The sequence below is a fragment of the Achroia grisella genome, unplaced genomic scaffold (assembly GCF_030625045.1).
Source record: "Achroia grisella isolate CSIRO2021 unplaced genomic scaffold, CSIRO_AGI_Agris_v1 utg544, whole genome shotgun sequence".
NCBI classification, from domain to species: Eukaryota; Metazoa; Arthropoda; class Insecta; order Lepidoptera; family Pyralidae; genus Achroia; species Achroia grisella.
In genome coordinates this window covers 3,875,986-3,884,914 of record NW_026712929.1, presented here as the reverse complement: position 1 = coordinate 3,884,914, position 8,929 = coordinate 3,875,986, and positions in this window count along the sequence as shown.

Genomic DNA, 8,929 nt, shown 5'->3' with positions numbered 1-8,929 from the left:
TCGCTTTTAGCGAGTATCGTGTTAAAGCAATTCAAAACGTTAAAAGTATTATCTACAAATGGACTATAAAATGGAATATAAAAGTATTATATTCAAACTTTGCAATACTATGTGTAATAGTTATAGGCTGTTGTTATTGTTGCAAACTGTATCTAAATAAATCTGTACTATTATTATGAAGAGGTAAAGTCTATGAGTTTGGATGTACGACGTAATCTACGTGAGTAGGAATTCGATTTTATAAATTATTTTAGTGTTGGATAGCTGATTTATAAAGGAAGGCTATAAGCTATATGACATCATGCTATGACAATTAAACTGCGCGGCAAATGAAAACGTTATGTAGATGAAGTTGCGCGAGTTGCTTAGTAAAACATAAATACAAAAAATACATAGAATACATTACATTTGGTTTTTAAATAAATCGGCAAAAAAATAGTAAATCGATGTTAAACTTTCTTTTATATATTGCTAAAAGAAAGTTTAACATCAATTCCCTCTTTTTTGTTGTTTACCTATAGAGGTAGCCTAGAAAATAACAATGTTATCAGCGAATACATGGCATGCATGGTCTTCACATTGAAAAATTTATCTAACATCATAATTAACGCTTAATAACAATTATAATTTAGATGGATTGTAATATTAATAGATAGTAGTCTTAAACTAACATCATATTCTCATTGGGTAATTAAATACTTAATACTATTTCTTATTTTTGTATACATATATGTATAATTCTTCATTATTCTTTCTTATATAATTGTATGATAGTTTCATAGAGTTTTAATGTAAATTTCACTGAAAAGGGACAGAGACGATTACCTAAAAACAAAAGAAGACTAAATACCTCGTAAAGGTACGAGGGCAAAGTTAAAATCTGTAAATCGCCTGACAGATCGACTACGAAATTGCAAGGCTTCTGTATTTGCTCATGGTCTACGGAACAGTGAAAAGATATGGGACTGGCATTATCGATAATACGTAATTTTGTTTTGAGTCCGTGATGTTTTTGTTCTAACTTTTCAATTTTTTTATTTTTTACTTATACTCTTTATATGCACCTATTACAGAACAGAAACAAAATCAATTAAAATTCATTTCGTATTCAATTCATTTTGTATTTTAATTACAATCAGAGATGAGCGCGCCGCCCGGTGCGCGTCCACCATATGTACAAGAATTCTCGTCCAAGAACTAGGTGTATTAACTTTGGTACTATGTCATTATTATCGTTTTACAATTTTGTAAGATATTTTTTATAAAACTGTACAATTTTGTAAGATATTTCATAATGACTATTTTGTATACATATTTAATTAGCGTACACAACATAGTGCACATTACCGTCACTGTACTGCACTCCCTGCCCCTTCCGTATTTCAATGCATACACGATCTACAAGATTTTATATTGCTTCATACAAGTACTGTTCTAATTATTTAAGTATATTATTATTACTTTCATAAATATTTTCTTAATAACTTCTTGAAGTTATAGAAAATATCGATATATTATATCCACCACACTACACCCAATATTACCTATCCACTTACGAGACTAGTATTTTATTTTCGCTCCAATAAGGATGACCGGAACACACGTGGTTGAAGCAAGTGCAATTTCATCGAAACTAATGCGTCTCGGTCGATTTACTTCGACCACCGGGGACCTGCAATACGTACCAGTAAGTTGTAGAGATGGGCAACATTTAAAATTAAACAGAAAGATTTCCTCATATTTAATATTGTTGACATTTTTTTTACTTTTGTATGTAAACAACAATAAATAGGTACATAATGATGTTATTATATACATTATATTTATTTATATCTACACTAGCTGTGCCTGCGGTTTCACCTGCGTGAAATTTATAGTATATATTTATATATTATTTTATTTGCTTAATAATAATACAAAATGACTACTGAGCACAATCAATTTAAATTATTAATCGATTAACTCTTAATTCTATATGTTATTATGATAAATATAAAAAATAAGTAGAATAAAATACTTTTAAACTTTTTTCAATTTACTGTATATTGTATAATATAAATGAGATATTTACTTTGATAATGTTGTCAAAGTGCTCTCGATATACGCTGTTACAATCGTCCTGAAGAAATAAATAGAAAGTCTCCTAATCAAGCATGCCAATTGGAACAGTGATTTGGTGATAAATTAGTTAAATTAAAAAGAAATAAATCCATTAATGGATTATCGGTGTATCCTGTCACGGACTATGGACAACACTAATAAGTCAGTGCAATCGAGTGCATCCAGTCCACTTTGTGCGCCTCGTACGGGTCTGTGTACGACGGCTAAGAGGATTGTAGCTTATATGATTTTATACAAATAGCTGTTGTATTTACTGAGCTAGATTTTCCTCCCTCAAATCTGAGTTAAGACACTCGGTAGCAGAAATAGGTAAGTAACTCATAAAGCCCGTGAAATAAAATGTCAATAGTTTACGTTTTAAGAAGTGTACAATACATTTTTTTATTGATAATAATGGAATCACCCGCCTGCGCGAACTGTATATTCTGGCCGGGTACCACTACAGGATGATAAGATGTTCTTCTTTTCATCCTATAGTGGTATACGGCCAGAGGATATAGTTTAGGTCACCCCATCATGACAAATTTACCAGGAACTTGTCATGATGGTTTCCAGGGGGATTGGGTGGAGTCAGAGATCAATCTGGCATTGCATATTACTAGGAATGTGGTTATTAGTTCACATTACTAACAATTGCCTTTGCAGCATTCAAATTCTAAAACGTAAATCTATATCTGTAACTTAGATAAAGTTTAAGCCGGCCGGTTGAAGGTACAAGGATAAGGCAATAAAATAACAAGACAACAGGCAAGAAATCTTAGTCCTCCGAAATGGTAAAGTATGAGTGATAATTTGACCGTCACATAACATGATGTCGTAGTGCTGTACATGTATATAAGGACAGTTACCACTTACCATCATGTAGGATGTCAGCTGTTTGCAATTCCAATTACATAAAAATACGTAGGCATGGATTTTATTATTTACCTTTTTAGGCAAAATGCACTGCCTCCTTAAATGTTTGTTTGTCATATGTTTGTTTGCAGGAATTGGTCACAATAGATATTGGTCGATAATGGTCGCGATGTATATTTTTTTATAGTATATTTTTGTATTAAGAATATGGATATATTTTTAACACATGGACTATTTTATATTTAATAAAAGCAGACCTTCGTCTGCGCGGGATGGATGAAGTGGCGGCAGGTTACGGCAACGACGTGTGACTCGCGTGTTCCCCTTAAATTTAAGGGGAAAATTTACAAGACCATGAATCGGCCTGCTGTATGGATGTATGGATCAGAGTGCTGGCCCGTAAAGGCAACGGATGAAAGACTGCATGCAACTGAAATGAGAATGTTGAGGTGGATGTGTGGTGTGATAAGAATGGATAAGATAAAGAATGAATACATTAGAGGAAGTATGAAAGTGGCACCGATGTTAGAGAGGTTGAAGAGTAATCGTCTATCATGGTATGGACATGTAATGCGTAGGAACGAGGATAATATTTTAAGAAAGGTGTTACAAATGAATGTGGATGGTTATAAGGGCAGAGGAAGGCCGAAAAAGAGATGGATGGACTGTGTGAAAGATGATATGGTAAGAAAGGAAGTAAATAACGCGATGACTGCGAACAGGGATGAATGGAAGCGAAAAACATATTATGCCGACCCCAAATAAATGGGATAAGGAAGAAGCAGATGATGATGAGACGAAGGCGAGCTAGTCTATTATAGAAGTTACTGTGATATGTTCAAATTGAGGTACAGATATTGAGCCTTTTATTACTATGCACTACTACTACAAAGCAGATTATATTCAGCCACGCTTGTATTAAATTAGGGTAATATTATATGACTGAATTCATAATGGACCAGAAGAGGATATTTCATCTGTTTAATTCATCTATAAAAATCTTATTACAGTGTTCAGGAGTACTTACTTAATTAAAAACACTGACATGTATAATTTATAAATATTTCATTAATACGATATTGACATATTCATATTATAAATAATGTACGTACTTAATATTGACTAACTAAGAATAACCAAAAATGATATCTGTTTTGTCTGTTCCATGTCAGAAATGACAAAATGTGTGAAACAAATTCTAAAGACTTTAAAAACCACATATGTACCACATTTTAAGCAATAAATATTCATTTAATTTAATTTAATTTAATTAATTCTGACTTTGCTGTCATATTTCAGTTTTCAAATCTTAAAAACTGGCTTCGCTTTTAGAGGTAAAATGTGGTAACAAAGGTTTTGAATACCTTACATTTTAGTCAAGCATGGCATAGCATGAGGTACTTAAGTTATTACTGTATATGTTGTAACATGACAGTGTATATAATGCTGCAATTCATATTTATATACAATAATTGGCCACAAGGTGGGTAATGGCCCACCTTGTGGCCCGTCAATTTGTTCGCCGCACCAGTCATATAAAAAATACGATAACAACTCAATGCCGCAGGCTCAACGAAGTAGGCTTTCATTTTATAAGTTATTATATGCTTTACAAAATGAGAAAGCATAGAAAGTGCTCCTATGTAAAGGCTTCCATTCCATTATGAACCGTGGTTGTTAACCTCCCTGTAGACAATTTTGTCCCCGTCTGTCGCATTATTGCCATGAAACTTTTTGGAGTGTTTAAGGCCCTTCGGCAAACCACTTTCCTCTCACTCATGAAGAATCTTTTACTGTTTATTAAAAAGTTATGGTACTAGTACATTTTAGACATATGAATAGGCTAGAATTTTTTATAAAGGCAAACAAGCCTTGACAGCGCACATAAACAACATCACATATACAGTGAAACCTGGTTAATTGGGATCTCAAGGGACCAAGAATTATATACCAATTATTAAGGATTTCCATTAATCCAGTTATCCAATTAAGCAGGTTTAAAATTACAGTTGTCTCATTTACAGAGGCCCCCGCTTATAGAGGTCGAAATGTACCGTTATTTTATATAGTTAGAAGTGAAAACCTGAAATAATACTAATAAACAAAAGAAAGTGCAAAAAAAATTCTAATGTACTACCAATATCTCAAAATCTGTCCTAATCTGATTAATTTGTCTCACTTATACAGGGAATTGAGCTACAGAGTCTCAATTTAGAGGTAAACATTAAAGAAATCTTAGAATTCAAATCTCATTTAACCAGGTTCGAAAAGTCCCATTAACAGAGGTAATTCAGTGAAAAAGTACCGGGTCCTTATAGTAACTCTCAATGATAGAGGTTTCTTACTTATCCAGGGCTTACTTAATCAGGTTTCACTGTATAATAACTTTTTAATAATGTTAACATGGTCCTTTATATAATGTGTACAATTGTTTAACAACAAAAGCGTTTAGATTTTGTAATGCCTACAAAGGTATATAAAAAATCTAATATAGCAAGAATATTAATAAATATGCCTAATATTAGAACCAAAGTATACGGCAGATAGTAAAATACTAGATATGATATAGATTAGCATTTTAAAAAATATTTACTGCAGTACCTAGAATATAAATTCTACCGTTGATATTCTGTACGAAATACAAATTTGGTTTTCTGAGTTATTCAACTACATCACTTTATTTCCCACAATATTTTCATTTGAGGGGTAATATATAGTGAAATTATAAGTTAAAGGCATTATTAAGACAACAGATGAAATTATACTTTGTCGTACTTCAAACGAAACACATCTTATATAGGAATCTGCTTAACAGCTACCAGTGATGTGATATTATAGTTTAAAGTCGTATACGTGGGCAGAGATACCCACGTATACGACTTTAAACAAAGTATAACTCGGTAAAGTTACATATATATATATATATATTTATTTATTTAGGGACGTTCATAATAAAATATTGTTAAATATGATTTCTTATAAGATAAACAACAACAAGGTAACAACGAAGCATTTATTTACTGTTTTTTTTTAATAATAGTGACTAATTATTCAAGTTGTATATGCGAATATTGTGCATTGTACATCATAGGAATTAAAATATATGTCCTAAATTAGTTAATCACTTAGAAGTATCTTTTAATTAAAATCTATATAAAAAGTGATCAATTTATCAGCATTCGCGAGCAGCAATTTTGTATTGGAAATGTTGATAAATTGTTCGCAGCTTCCCTCATCAGTTAATGGACGGTAGTTTTTTAGATTTAAAGCTTTTCTGAATTGTAAGAAATAGCTCAGTGTTTCTTGGGAATGAATGGAACTTATTCTAACATACTTCTACCGAATTAACATTGTGACCTTCCGCGAAATAAGATGAAAGCAGTGGCGTCCAAGATTCATTCGGTTTTATGGCAGCGCAGTCGCTTCGAGATCTCAGGGGGTTTGTGCAATCAAGCACGCTGGCTATTTTGTAAATATCCAGTTAGTATACGATACTGAGTCGACTATGATTTTTGCATTTATAAAAACAACTGTTTTATGGCAAAGAAGGTAACGTAATGTGAAATGGACTATATTCTCCGTAGTTAGCGTCTGGCCCTCCATCTGGTAGTTGTGCGCTGAGACTATTAAAGTAGTCAGTCAAGCTCCTCCCAGAAGCGTAAAAGTCTCGTGTTGTTTTAACAGGCTTCACGGAGCAAGTTCACCGATCGAAAGATGTTGTGTTCTTTGTATGGCCATTGCTACGCAGTCCAGGATTACGTGTGCGGCCATTTCTTCGGAGAGGTTCTTCTTTGAAGCAGCCCCGACAAAGGGAACTGTCCGTAGGTAAAGGAGGTAAATAAGCATGCGGTTCACCGGATGGTAAGTGATTACCGTCGCCTATGCAACGTGATTGGAATAACACATATGATGTCAGTATTTAAAGCATACATGCAAATGTAATTAAATAAATAATAAATAATAATAAATATATATCCACAACTTATTTAAATGTATCACAAATGCTATATGCCAAATTATGTGACATTTCATAAAGCCCTTGATCAAATAAATTGCAATTAGAATAGAATAGAATAGAATAGAATAGAAAATCATTTATTCAAACAAACTTAATCTAAATTAATAGTGACATTTCATGAAGAACTCTTGATTAAATAATAAGTTTACATTTACAAGTCGAAACGTGTGAATACAACTAACAAGCACTTTTTTTCGCATTTATAATATTAGAAAATCTACAAGTCTTCATATACATAAACATATATATTTTAGACATATCTCATTTAAATAATAATTTTATACAATGTTATAAAAATGTAATAAATGGCTGTTTGTACAAAAAAATCTTATATCTATAATGTGTGTTTGTCTGTTCGTTTGTGCGCGATAATATCTGAAACGGCTTCATTGAAAATATAGTTTATGGTTCATTCTTGTTAATTCAATCGTGTTAAAATAAATAAACTTATAAAGCATTGACGCACGTAGTCGCGGGTGCAATAATATTAAGTTTAAATAATAATTTTATACAATGTTATAAAAATGTACGTTTTATAAAAAAAAAGACAAATGTGTGTTTGTAAGTATAATATCAAACGGCTTCATTGAAAATATAGTTTATGCTTTTCTTGTTCAATTTATGATTTTGCAACTGACATATAAAAGACGATAGTAATTTATTTCTTTTCTGCTCATTTATGATTTTACACGCGCGATAATAATATACGCGATAGAAATACTAGGTAATATTTTGTTCAAAAAGAAACTACGAGAATTTATATTTTTCCAGCTTCGGTGACGATAAATCAATATATAGTATTCAACAAAATGAAAGGAATATCAAATGAAATTTCGTATCTTGCTATACAAGGTTCGATGTTTGATTGCATTGCAAAAATATATATTGCTCCCTCGTGAGTGATGCAGACTACTAGTAATAAACTTGACTATATAGTTTTTTTTTATATTATACCACGTGATACTCCCAACAATATTGGCGTAGAATGAGTCTTTTATTATACTGTCATATGTTCCGTGATCTTATTAATTTGTTCTTTATGCCATTAAGCTAAGGATCTTATTTTATTACCTGTTGTGTTTAACTCTTTGTTATACCTCATAACTGTTTACAATTCAAATTCTTAACTTATGATCACTTCCAATTTAAATTTACAGTCAATCGATTATTGCTAGGCCTCGAATAACCATTTCATGGATCGTAATATATAATCCTTTAATTTGTTTAAAACTAACATCAGAGTAATGCTATTGATGAATATAATGAATAGAATGAGTACCTACTTCGAGTAATCTATTCGTTTATTTTTATGATTTTGACATTTAGGAAATTATTCATGCTTCATAGAAACTTTAATTTCCTATTTCACGTCAGCCAAAATGGAGCCTATATCTTTTGCAAAAATCCAGTCTTTATATGAATAAAAAGTCAATTTCATCAAGATTAAATTGGTTTAGTAGTTTAGTTGTGGATAGTTAATAGATAGCTAGAGAGTTACTTTCGAATTTACGAGTATAATATTAGTATATTCACATTTATAAATATCAAAATCGATATTAATCGATTCGAATTTTCAAGAGTATATGTGTAATCAGTCAAGAGCTTCAAAATAGATAAGATTCATGGTAGAGAACCCTGAAAATCGACATTAGTGAGTAATGCTTGTTTACTGATAATAATTGATATATGTACTTATGCTAATATCATACTCGATGTTAACTTTCATTCTTCTTTACCATGATAAATATTTCTCTTTATTTAAATGCCATTGTGATCTTTTTCGTCTAATTTTCCTTCCTTTTATATTCTAGTTAATTAGTTTAAAAGAACACAGCACTCTTTTTGTGAATGATATTTATTCACCCATAAATGTATTATTTATTTATTTGCCTAACTATATCTATATAATTACAAGCATATGCCCAAAACAATAAT